Source organism: Prionailurus bengalensis, chromosome C2 (genome assembly GCF_016509475.1).
Source record: "Prionailurus bengalensis isolate Pbe53 chromosome C2, Fcat_Pben_1.1_paternal_pri, whole genome shotgun sequence".
NCBI classification, from domain to species: Eukaryota; Metazoa; Chordata; class Mammalia; order Carnivora; family Felidae; genus Prionailurus; species Prionailurus bengalensis.
Window position 1 is genome coordinate 87165060 of NC_057350.1, and position 13754 is coordinate 87178813.

General features: G+C 38.1%; 1 pseudogene; it reads right to left on the reverse strand.

The window, feature by feature from the left end:
* Positions 1-310: 310 nt before the first annotated feature.
* On the reverse strand, positions 311-806 carry LOC122491698 (annotated as a pseudogene).
* Between the last annotated feature and the right edge of the window lie 12948 nt (positions 807-13754).

The window sequence follows — 13754 nt, forward strand, 5'->3', positions numbered from 1 at the left end:
GTACCTAAAGTTTATGAGCTTGGTGGTGGAGACAGTGTCTGAGCAGTCAGAGAGATGGAGGAGTTCAGAGCTGGTGCAGTGGGGGAAGCAAGAAGGGATACTGAGGACATTAAAGGATGCTCATCAGATGAGTTTGCCCCTGTGCTCTCAACATCACATTTCCAGCCCAAATGAGTCCTTCTTCAATCATTTATGAAATAATTTCTTTAGAGGAAGAGGTAAACATCTGAGTAAAAAACCAAGGCCAAAACAGCTTTGCAGAATTATAACATGTCCCCGAAACCAGTTGCAATTCAACTGGATTGGACTTTAAGAGAGAAATGATTGTGTTCCTCCAAATAATCTTCAGTTAGGAAGCTCCCACTCCTCCCAAGATGTGGAAAGATGATTACATCTTCTGCTGTCAGTTGCTGAGAAAGAAGTTTTTTCTCCTGATGGACCGACCAACACTATTTCTTTTTTGCTGCTCTTTTCCCTTCTCCTTTCCTTGGTTTCCCCTTGCCATGAAGCTTCTTTAGATGCATCTGCTCCTCCTTGAAGTCCTGATGCTCATCTCTATAGAGGCTAAGAAAACGTAGTGTCCCCATGAGTGCAAAGTAAGTGTTGTGATTTGGATACCAGTCATAAGTCTCCTTCTTCTTGGCTAAAGGCTACTCACTGAAGAGCTTTACCACTTTCATGTTTTTAGAATCAGTGGGCCTGGCAACTTCACCGAGTAGCCGGGCACTGAGACAACTCATGTGCAAGGCATATTCTGAAAGTGAAGACATTTCCTGGGCAGCAAGGAGCATGAATCCCTACACGCAACCTTCCTCTCCCGTGCGCCCCTCTCCTGGAAGGCCCTCCCCTCTGTCCATGTATTTTTCCATTAATTTCCTGATTGACCAATTCATTGTTTATTAGCATGGTATTTAACCTCTGTGTATGTGGTCTTTCCTGATTTTTTTTTTGTGGTTGACTAATAATTTCATAGGATTGTGATCAGAAAAGATGCATGGTTTGACTTCAATCTTCTTAATTTGTGAAGGCCTGTTTTGTGGCCTAATATGTGATCTATTCTGGAGAGTGTTCCATGTGCATTTGAGAAGAATGTATAGTCTGCTGTTTTAGGATGGAATGTTCCTAATGTATCTGTTAAGTCCATGTGGTCCAGTATGTTATTCCAAACCATTGTTTCCTTGTTGATTTTCTGTTTAGATGATCTGTCCATGTGTGTGGTGTAAAAGTCTCCTACTACTAATGTATTATTATTGATTAGTTTCCTTGTTTACTATTAATTGTTTTATATATTTTGGAGCTTTTGTATTGGGTGCGTAAATACTTACAATTGTTATATCTTGTTGATTTGTCCCCTTTATTATTATATAGTGTTCTTTTTTGTCTCTTGTTACAGTCTTTGCTTTAATTTAATTTTAAAAAGTTTTTTTTATGTTTATTTATTTCTGAGACAGAGAGAGACAGGGCATGAGTGGGGGAGGGGCAGAGAGAGAGGGAGACACAGAATCAGAAGCAGGCTCCAGACTCTGAGCTGTCAGCACAGAGCCTGTCGCGAGGCTCGAACTCACAAACCGTGAGATTATGACCTGAGCCGAAGTCGGTCGCTCAACCGACTGAGCCACCCAGGCGCCCCTACAGTCTTTGCTCTAAAGTCTAGTTTGTTCAATATAAGTATTGTTACTCTGGCTTTCTGTTGACATAGATGTACATGACAAATGTTTCTCCCATCTACTCACTTTCAATCTAAAGATGTCTTTATGTCTAAAATGAGTCTCTTGTAGTCAGCCTATAGATGGGTATGGTTTTTGTTGTCCACTCTGTCACCCTGAGTCTTTTGACTGAAGTGTTTTGTCCATGTACATGCAAAGTAATTAGTGATAAAAATGTATTTATTACCATTATTTTACTTGTTTTGTGGTTGTTCCTGGAGATTTTCTCTGATCCTTTCTTGTCTTTCATGTTTTACTGATTTTCTTTAATGATATATTTGGGTTTCTTTCTCTTTATTCTTTGCATGTTTATTAGTGGTTTTTGATATATGGTTTTTGAAATATGGTTACCATTATGTTTGTATATAACCTCTTCTGCATATAGCAGTCTATATTAAGTTGTAGGTCATTTAAGTTTGAACCATTCTTTTCTCCTGTCCTCCCCACATTTTAGGCATATGTTGTTATATTGTATATCATTTTTTTTGGTGCGTTCCTTGACTGATTTTTTACAAAAATATTCATTTTTACTGCTTTTGTGTTTCTTACCTTTATACTCTCACTTTTGGTCCCCCTTTGCACTCAAAGTGTCCCCTTTAATATTTCTTGTGAGGCTCCTTTATTGGTCACAAACTCCTTTAGTTTTTATTTGTCTGGGAAACTATTTCTCCTTCTATTCTGAATGATAGCTTTGCTGAATAGAATATTCTTGGCTGCAGATTTTTCCCATTTAGCACTTTGAATATGTCATGCCACTCCCTTCTGACTTGCCAATTTTCTGTTGAAAAATATCCTGCTAGCCTTATGGGTTTTCCCTTGTAAGTTAATGACTTATTTTGTCTTGGTACTTTTAAGAATTTTTCTTTATCACTATATCTTGCAAGTTTACTTACAGTATTTCTTGATGGGAATTCTCTGTGCCTCCTGGATCTGGATGTATGTTTCCTTCCCCATATTAGGAGACTTTTCAGTTATTATTTCTTCAAATAAATTTTCTGCCCCTTTTCTCTCTTCTCTTCTTCTGGGACTCCTATAATATGAATGTTATTATGTTTGATGGAGTTACTGAGTTCTCTAAGTCTATTCTCATTTTGCATAATTCTTCCTCTCTTTTTTTCCGCTTCATTGCTTTCCATTGCTTTGTCTTCTAGGTCATTAATTTGTTCCTTTGCTTCTTCTAGCCTACTACTGTTTATTATATCAAGTATGTTTCTAATTTTGTTTTTTGCACTCTTCATCTTTGATTGATTCTTTTTTTAACTCTTTTATTTCTGTGGTAAGAGTGTCACTGATGTCTTCCATTCTTTTCTCAAGTCCAGTGAGTGTCCTTAGGATTGCTGCTTTAAATTTTCCATCAGACATGTTACTTATATCTATTTTGCTTAGATTTCTAGCTATGGCCTTATCTTGTTCTTTTATTTGGTATAAATTCCTCTGTCTTGGCATTTTGTCTAAGTCTCTTCCTGTTTCTCTATGTTAAACAAGCCAGTTATTTCTCCTGCTTCTGAAAGTAAGAGGTCTCCTGCTTCTGAAGAAGAGGTCGTGTAGTGCCGAGGCCCGGGTGTTTCAGGAGCATATCCAGTGTGTGCTGCATGTGCTTTGCATGTGCTCTAGATGCTCTATCCTTCAGGCCAGTCATCTGCAGAGGCTCTCCTTGCTTGCTGTGGGCAGTGTTTGGTCCCTGGCCTGAGTGTGGTGAGTTTTAATTACCACATTCTGCTCTGTCTCCTTGTGAAATGCAATCTGTCACCACCTCCACTGGAAGTGAGGTGCTGTAAAACTCTCTGATCAGAAGACATAGTGTGGGCAGGGGTTTGTGCTGGTCTTCTGGGGGAAGGGCTGGCCTCACTAGGACTGAGGAAGTGTGACTGACAAGGGAAGTTCCACCAGAGCACAGTGGGGTGGGGCTTAGTGTAAGCAAGTTAGGCAGCCATTTTTCTTGCTGCACTGCCTCTCACAGGTGGTTCTGTGTTTATGCTGAGGAGAGGCAAGGGAAACTATGTTCCCTGAGAGGTGTCTGTATGAACGCTGTTTCTCAGGGACTTACTTGAGAAGAGCAAATAGTCTCCCCACTGTGTGCCCCAAGCACTCTTCAGATCGCTATTTCCACGCTGTCTGCCATGGGTTGGTTGCCTGCCTTCTCTCCAAGAGCAGTGTAGTGCCTTTGGGGCTCTATCCCAGCCAAGCTCTAAAACTCCAGGCTTTAAGTCCAGCTGGTTGCAAGAACTCACAAAATTCAGCCCCTCTAATTTCCCAAGGCAATGGCTATGAGGAAACATTCTCCTTATGCATTCCCCTGTGTGGTCATCTCTGTCTCACCCTTTTCTGTGACCACAGCTCCCTCCCTTCCACAGCCAGGATCCATTTCTCCCCTAAACTATATCTCTGTGCTTCCTCCTTTCTTCAGTGTGATCACTTCTCTCCCTTTAGTTGTGAAGTCTGTTCTGCCAGCTTTCAGGTCAGTTTCTTGGGTATTTGGGATGATTTATCTAGTTTATTCATGGGACGAGGTGAGCCTAGGATTCTCCTATTCCACTGCCATCTTCTGGTCCCAATACCTTCTCATTCAGAAGTTACAAATTCCACAGCCTCAAACTAAGATTGCAAAATAATCATTAAAGAATTTTCTCCCAAAACATCAGCCTTGGAGAATAATTCTTGAATAATCATTGTTAAACATATAATGCCATGCATTTCTATATTTTCAACCTTTACCCATTTTTGTTTTCCTATTTAATTAGGGCCAACTTTCTAAACACAAACTTAAGCCAAACACATAAAAAAAATAGTGATTTAAAGCACAAGTCTATAAGAAAAGATCAACATACCAGTTGTTTCAAGATCATTTCAGTTCAATATATTGGGAGCAAAGATCCATTCTGAAAATGAAAAAAATATGTAGTTTAAAAAATTCTTAGAGGCATAAACCAAATTCTTATCTTTCTACCTGGTTTGTTTTACAAAGAAGCTTCAGAAATATTTGACTATAGTTTTAATGATGGAAATGTTATGTTTTCATTTCAAAGCAATGAAATTCTGATGTTTAATGTGAATCCAGTTGGCTCTCTTTTGTACATTCATAGTTTCAAAGGCTAGAATTTGTTATCAGCAAGGAGAGAGATTTAAGCTGCACACATAAAAACAAAGTTACTTAGAGTTCAAGGTTTTGTCTTGTAAGTAGCATTCCACTTAGAGTTTCAAAACTTTTTACTTTAAAATACTTTACTTGAAACCAACCTTTTTTAAGGGTGTTCCTTCTGAGAGGATCAATAAAAGTGCAGCATTATCCCACTCTCACCTCTTAAGACCTTTTGCATTCATCCAGTTTTTCTTATTTTTTACCCTTTATCTTGCTAACAGTTCTCAGAGATTTCTTCTGTGTTCCTGTGAAGGTAAGTTTCTTGTCAAAGAGGCATGTCATCTTCTGAGGTGGCTTATTCTGTTTAGCTACCCTGTCATCTTCGATGTCCTTGTTTAGGGCAGTCCAGTGGTCCAGATACAAGGCCTAGATCAGCTTCTAGAGATTCTGATCATCATCTTTGACTTGTCATCCTGGAGTCACAACAGTACCCATGGAGACAACCTTGATATAGAGACGGGGTAGATATTTTTCAGTTGTCCATAGTTACTATATTACTATTTATAGCTAATTTTCTTCTTGGAAACTAGGAAGAGAGGGGGAAAGATCTTTTCTTGTTTGTCCTTGAAAATCTCTTTGTGACATGGCATGACTACCACTTTCCCTGGGTTGGCTGCTACTCTGTCACTTCCAATACCCAAGTGGCCTGGGCAGAGTTTACTGTAATGAGCAAACTCATTACATCTCTGCAAGCTTTCTTTCTTCTCTCTCTAGCCCTTTTTGATTTACTCCTCACCTCAACCAAAACTTGCTTACTGATCTTCTGGTCCTAGCTGTTGGGCAACTTTACCCTTTCTCAACTTTACCTTTTCAGAGATGACTCCACTTCTATTCATTCATGCATCTGTCACCAGATTCTTTCAGGGCCATGAATTTCTCTCCATTTCTATACCTGTTGCTATAATAAATCAAATGTTTACTGGTTAAAACGTTGCATCCCTTTCTGACCCCCCATCATGGGGATTGAATTAGTCTATTTCTGCATTTTTTTTCTGCCAAGCACTATTCTAGTCTTCCTGCATTTTCCTTCGTGCAGGTAAAGTTAGTTACTAGTGTCTCTGCAGAGACTAGCTCACACCCTGCCCATATGCCAATTTATTGATTCCTTGAGAAATCTAAGTAGTGAGTTGACACAACCTTTCCAATCCCCACCCTAACTTAGGTCATTGGGAAAATGAACTTCCATTACTTCCCAGTTGCAAGTAGGAAAGAAATTCACTTTTTTTAAGTGAAAATCTAGTTTAAAGTTTTTTCTAGGCAGGGGGATTGATAGGTAGAGTCGATGAGACATCATTGATTGGAAGAAATAGTTGACATATTATCTACATCAACATATGTACATGGAAAAATAATTATGCACTGTTTCCAGAAAGTATCTTGGGTATGTAGAATGAAATGAGCTCTATTATAATATATGATCCAAAATTCATCTTTCAGGATGTTATTGTTGTTTTTTAGCACAAACCCCTCCAAACCTCTTTTTAAACCTTTGCCAAAAGGTGAAGATATCTACACTATGTATATCTCCACCTCTAATTATGAATTTATTTTCTTATGGTTGTCCCCATTATAATGTCAGTGGCAGGGGCGCCTGGGTGGCTCAGTCGGTTAAGCGGCCGGCCGACTTCGGCTCAGGTCATGATCTCGCAGTCTGTGAGTTCGAGCCCTGCGTCGGGCTCTGTGCTGACAGCTCAGAGCCTGGAGCCTGTTTCAGATTCTGTGTCTCCCTCTCTCTGACCCTCCCCTGTTCATTCTCTGTCTCTCCCTGTCTCAAAAATCAATAAAAAACATTTAAAAAATGTCAGTGGCATGATGCAGGTGTCTATTATTAAGAAAATTGTCTGTCACCAACATGACTGTTACCAAGAATTACAGCCCCAACTGCTTCATGTGGTTCAATAGTATACTTGGGGTACCTTAATTTTCTGGCCATATGTTTGTAAATAATCTTCAACTTCTCCCTCTTTTTTATTTTTTTACCTTTAATCTATTCTTCCAAAAAGTATTGCTGACCTATGTATGTGTTCTTCTGAATTCACTGACTTTATACATTCCATTTTTTCTAACTCTGATACCTTCTCCTCCTCCATTGCCATGGAGTTTTTCCTCCTCTGAATTCTACCTGTGATCACTATTGCCCATTTTACATAAATGATGTAAATGCTTTTGTAGAAGTGTGAAGGAATTGCTGAATGGAATCAGAGGAAGGAATTAGTGATTTTGCAAGCAAAGAGAGGGTTCCTAAAAGGTTTCCTAGAGGAATTAGAATCTGGGGATATTTGAGGAATGCACAAAATAGGTTAGGAAGGGCATTTTAGGTGATGGAGTTTAGAGTTAGAATAGCACAGGGTAGCTGAAGTGCAGGTTTGAGGAGGGAGGTCAGGGAAGATACCGAAGGGCCTTAAAGTCATGCTGACTGAACTTTGTCATATGAGATCTGGAAAGCAAGTAACTGGTAAAATATTACATGTATTGCAAACATATACTGTCCTTATTCCTTAGAGCAGTGAGTGTGCGCCTTGCTCCCTTCCAGGTGTTATAAAGCAGTTTTGGTCTCCAGAAACAATGAGGGGAGGAATAGTGTTCATGGTTCTTACTATGTACCTTGAGTAGAGTTCTGGCACTAGAGTGGCTTCTATAGTGAGGATAACACTGTTTGGAGTACTGTACCTTACATATCATGGGTGCTTGAACATGTTGTTGAATGAGTAAATGGAAAAAAAAATCCTTCCCTGGCATTATTCTCCCCACAAAATCAGAAGTCCCTTTTCATACACTCCTGTGGAAAAAAAACAGATTCTCCTCAAATACAGTTCTAGTATTTCCCACCCCCTCTGCCCCCCTCCCCCCGCCACAGTTACATTTCCTTAAAATTTGACTGCACCTTGCTATTGGAGGCCACCTGGGGGGGTGGATATGGTATGGGCTTCAGGGCCAGGGAGACTCAGGTTCAAATCCTCACTTAGTAATTGTGTGAACTTGAATGATTATGTAACTTTCTAAACCTTTGGTCATCATCTTTACCCTATCAATGAAGAAAGGTTGCAGTAAGGAGAGAGAAAATGTCTGTAAGATACTTAAGCCAAGGTTTGGCTGCAGCCTTGTCAGAGGCACTCAAAAGTATATGTGTAGGAAGTCTGAAATGGAGTCAGAGGGAGAGATGCAGAATTACATCAGGGTCACCATTTCACCTCTCCACCACTCCTCTACTTTAGTCTTATACCACCCCCACTCAGGCTCCTGTCTGAGTTCAATGCATGAAATAAGTTAGAATCAGACAGGGTTCATTCCATTTACCAGGTATAAATCTCAGTCTAAAAGACAAAATTGTACAAGAATGTTAACTTTATTTTTTAAATAAGAATTAAATGTTCAATTTAATGGAAAGGTAGAACCATAATTCAGTCAATGTGACATTCCTTCTTATTAACTTATACCTTTTAGCATAAATTCCAGGAGACTTTCATAAGGCCAAATCATTGGGAGGACACATCTAGCCCTTTTTAGTGTCAGGTGCCTTCATCAGCATTTGATGGAATGAACTTTGGTCTTGGTGGTAATTTCTGGGTCCTTTCTTATTTCTTTTTAAGCAGCTGGTTCTCTGGGCCATTCCTGTACTGTTCTTAGAAATATAGGAAACATTCTGTGCCTCCTGAGCCGTGTCATGTCACAGGAATCCCTAGGGTACCATCTGAAGACTAATTTATACAGCCATCTCTTCTGTGGGCAGCACAGGAGATGTGGAGAACCTTGGAGTTTGGCTGCTTCCCTAAACTTTACCCAGGAATTGGGCATGGACTCCTCCAAATTCACCTGTACCTGGTGTTTAGGCAGGGTCTTCCTCCAATGATTTCTCTAGTCCTAGGAACTTTTCTTATTCTCTAGTTAATTTTTTTTCTTTTAGCTTTACTAGGATTCTTATAGATTGTTTTATCATAATAATTTTTTCGTTTTGTCCTCTGATTCCAAGGTTTTCAAGTTCAAAAGCCAGAAATAAAACTTTTTTCTTCTTTTTATCAAGGCAATGAGTGTTATTGCTGCTGAATTGGGGGTGGGGGTGGGGGTGAGGAATCAAGGGATATGAATAATGCAGGAAGGAAATATTAGTTAATTTAAAGCCTTAGCCACGTCAGTTTTTTATATTTTCTCTGTTTATACCATCCCAGATTATTTTTCTACATGTCACCTTCTTTTGCCCTTGATATTATATATTGTCTAAAGCAATTTTCTCTTCGTTGCCAAGGGCATCTTCTCAAGTTGACCATGTTAGGGTAAGAAGTAGGAATCTAATCTATGGACTACTCAGTATATTATGAAAATAGTTTGGGATTAAATAAATCAGTCATTTAAAACTAATGTACATATATACACCTCTCTGGACTGTTTTAAAAGACTATAAAAGTGTGTGATGAAACTCACCTTGAAATCATTATATTTGTGGTGTTGTTAGGATAGAAACTTAGGTGACTTCTTTTAGTCCAGTTGCTAAATTATAATATTGAATTTACTTATGTAAAATCTAAGCCAAACTATATAAATGCCAGTACTTTTTCTTCTTTTTATGAGTTTCACCTTTTTTGTGCCCTATCATTAAAATTAAATTTATTAACAACTTGTTTTTTTTCTGCTGCTTTGGTTTTATTTATAAATATTTCTATAAATACATCTCACAGAAATATTTGACAATTTAGTTTATTGGGAAAGTTCATACAGTACCTTTTCAAACCAGTAAAATCTGGTTTCCTAAAGGAGCACTTTAAGTAAAATGGGAAATAGGAAAAGAACATGGGAAAGGAACTAAGTAAGGTATCAGTCTTTTTATTAGACCATCATGATCAGATGGTTTCTTTGTCAGAGTAGAATGTCTATATCTGAAATAAATCTGAGTGTCCATCAGAATATAAGTGAAATATGTAATGACTTGGAATGTAAATCTTAAATACTGATTTGTGGGGCAAGTCAGTCAAAAGTTTTTTTGAGGGAGATGAGAATACAGTTTAAACGAAAACAGGAAAGCCTTTTCAAGATTTAGTAATCTGCCAGTCCTCATCCATCTCCTTGTTCTCCTCCTCTCAAGTCTACATATATAATAGAGAAAAGAAAAAAAGACTGAATGCTTCATTTTCAGTGAAATAAAGAAAGAATGTGACACTTAGAGAGCTTTCTTTTGAGAACTTATTATGAGGAAAAGGGCCAGAAGATTGTATGTATAGCTTTTGTTAGTTTATAGGAAATGGTGTGTTTGAATGGATGAGGATTTACATTAAAAGCTTAAAATATGAAGCCTAAAATTATATTAGAAAAACCAAAATGTATTATTGTCACTCCTCTATTAGAGGAAGTATAAGGGGATCAAATGATTGGTAGATCATTATCAAGGCGGAAAGAAGGGAAAGGCAGGGTTGAGAATGCCCGTGCCATTTCTGTTCCTCTGCTTCACTGCATTATGTTTTTTAAACTTCACACATTCATATCAGGTAGATGCTGTTGTGTTTATTTCACAGTTTAGAAATCAGGCTCAGTTAAGTGAAATATTAAGTGAAACATATTAAGTGAGATAATTTGTTGAAGGTCACCAGCTCTAGCGTCACCTTCTACCATTCTCTACCTCACCTATTCCACTTAGCCACTGTTGCATCTTTGCTCTTCCTTGAACATCCCTTGATGTTTCTTATGCTCAGTGCTCTTTGCCCCTAGCTATTATTGTGGTTATATCACTCTCTTTATCAAGGTCTTTGATGACATATCATTGCAGAAAAGCCTTCCCTGATAACTCTATACAAAATATCTTATATGTCATTTTTAGTAGGTTGTAATCTTACTTTGGATAACACTAAGAAAGAAAAGTACCAATTAAGCAGTGATATGACAGTTTCATAATATGCATCCTGATTTTAGAGATGTTAAAATGTGAAGAAAAAATTTTTTTAGAATCAGTGAAATGCAGTGATATTGCCTTATTTCCTTACCCCAGATTATTTCTCTTTGCAACACTTATCACTATCTGATATGATCATGTACATTTTCTTTATTGTCCCTCTTTCTACACTAGGTACATATAGGGAGCTTTGTTTTGTTCATTACTAGTTGCAAATACTGGATAGGTGTGCATCATACCCATCTTCTCTCTTTGGGGGGCACTCAAGTTTACATTCCCAAGCCTTTCTTTCAGTTATGGTGGAATCATGTAACAGACTTCTGGACAATGGGATATAGGTACAAGTGAGATATTCCACCCCAGGCCTCTCCTATAAAACTATTCTGTAATTGTCTTAATGGTTGGAGCCACTAGTGGTCAGAGACACTAGAAGGAAGAAGCCCTGGTCTCTAAATCATGGTGTAGAGTAAAGCCCATCTCCATCCCCTCACATTGACCTACATTGGATTGTGATGTGGATGAGAAGTAAATCATCAATTAAAGCTACTGAAATTTGAGCTTTTCGGTTATAATAGATGGCTTATCCTTATTAATACATTGCTGTACCCAGACTATGCTTGGCACCTAGCAAGCTTTTTATAATTTATAAGGATAGAGAAAATTAAAGGAATGGCAGTTTTGTGTTAAAAGGTGATTAATTTTGGTTTGTACATAAGGCATCTGCATAGGCAAGTGGGGGCTACTTCTCGTACCTTTTCCCCACTTCAGGTGGCCTGGAAGAATTTGGAAGGACTAAGAATCAGAGGTTGCAAGTGCTTAATTTCTAGAACAACTAGGGTCAGTAGAATGAGTCAATGGGAATTTGTGGAAAGAGAGGTGGTCAGAGAGAGAAATTTTGATGTAGGGATCATTAATTTTCAGAAATTAAGTAAAAATAGGTTCAAAGTAGTTAGCAGGGAAGTTGCAATGTTGGATGGACCAATGAGTTTTAAAGTCAGCAAAATGGGGCCCCTGGGTGGTTCAGTCAGTTAAGCATCCAACTCTTGGTTTCGACTCAGGTCATGATCTCCCAGATTCATGGGTTCAAGCCCCGCATTGGACCCTGCGCTGACAGTGCGGAGCCTGCTTGGGATTCTCTCTCTCTGCCCCACCCCTGACTCTCACTGTCTCTGTCTCTTTCAAAATAAATTAAAAAAAAAATAAAGTCAGAAAAATGAACTTATTATGGGGCAAGGAGTAAGATGAACTATTTGTTGAAATAATCCAGGATGACAATTACCTGATCCATTTCTTTAAACACCATCTTCTTTAGGTATCACCTTTTAATTGTATTTTGCCCTGTTACTGATCTATCTGTAGAGCTTTCTTTAGGTAGGTTCAAAGACGTCTTTCATAGTGGGTGTTGTGGAGGTGATGCCTGAAAGAATCTCAACTGCATTTGAAGATCTGAACTTACTCCTAAAAGACTTCTTATTACTAATAGTTCTATGGCTAGCTATATGTATTATCAGTTAGTATATGTGGCTTTCCTTTTCCTGAATATAAGTTTAAGTAACTCAGGAAACCACAATGAAGCAGAAGGAATATGTCAAAATTCTGAATAACAAAAACTTTCTTTTTTTATAAGGTCTGTAGTTGTAAAATCAACCATTCATTCATATATTTGTCTTTCAAAGCCCACTATTCAGTTTGAATTTTCAATTCCTTCTCTTTAGATCAGCTTTGGAAGTTTCTGAGTATTTGGCTGTTAAAAAAGGTGTATGTGTGTGTGTGTGTGTGTGTGTGTGTGTGTGTGTGTGTGTTTATGTGTGTGTTAGGATAGTACTCCTCTATAATTGATTATAACCTGCCCCTCTAAAACTGTCAAGAAACTTCTACCTCACCCCTAATTTGTTTTTGTTTCTCTCTTGTTTCCACTTTGGGAAGAAGGAAAGGCAGCTGGTTAGCTGGTCAGGGGGATGATATTGTATAGAAAAGAACTATTTTATTTATGTCTCTCATCTCTATATTAAAATGTCTGAGAAATAGTCTCAAGGTTGTGGAATCTCACAAAACTTAAGAATAGGATTAATCAGGGGCAACTGTGTGGCTCAGTCGGTTGAGGGTCCAACTTCAGCTCAGGTCATGATCTCGTGGTTCACGAGTTTGAGCCCTGTGTCGGGCTCTGTGCTGACAGCTGTTTTGGATTCTGTGTCTCTGTCTCTCTCTCTGCCCCTCCCCCACTCATGCTCTGTCTCTCTGTCTCTCTCAAAAATAAATAAAAACATTAAAAATAAGAATAGAATTAATTTATTTCCTTTTCATCTTTCAGGGCTTAGCTTAGATGTTATCTTCTCTAGGAAACAGTAAGTAAATTCCTAAGACTGGGTTGAATGCTGTCTCCAGGTACGCTCCCAGCATGAACTCATCCAAGAGGCATAGTCTCTATCTGCTTCATCATTGTATCTTTATGGCACAACACTGGAATTGATAAAATATTCAATGAATATCTTTTGAACAAAGGAGTAAATGAGGTTCTCTTTTTGCACAACAGAATCATCATGGGAGGCAGTGATTATTTCATTTCTCCAAGGTTATTTTAAAGCCTGCTATATAAACATGCTTTAAAAAAGGAGAAGATAAAAAACAGACTACTTTGGGTTGAGCATTTATTTCAAGTCAGACGTTCCTTTTCTTATTTTTCTTCATTATTCTCGAACTACTCAGTATGAGTTTGTTGGAATAGGCTCCCATCTAATTTGTAACACATATTGAATAGACATTTGGCACAGCTTCATAGTAATCCATTTTATCTGCAAAATTTGCAGATTTTATCTTCTTTGGCTGTTCTTAGTTTTCAATTTAGTGCCATGGGCTTTAGGCCAGTATAAAAGTTTCAATTTTAAGGTAAAAGTTTGAGTTGATTGCCATCTTAAGATAAAACTGAATTGATTTGGTATTTTAAAGCTGTTAAGTGTAACTCATACATGGTAGTCATGAAGGAATAACACTCATCCTTGAATAAGACCTTAGTTAAGAAGAAGCCTTAAGG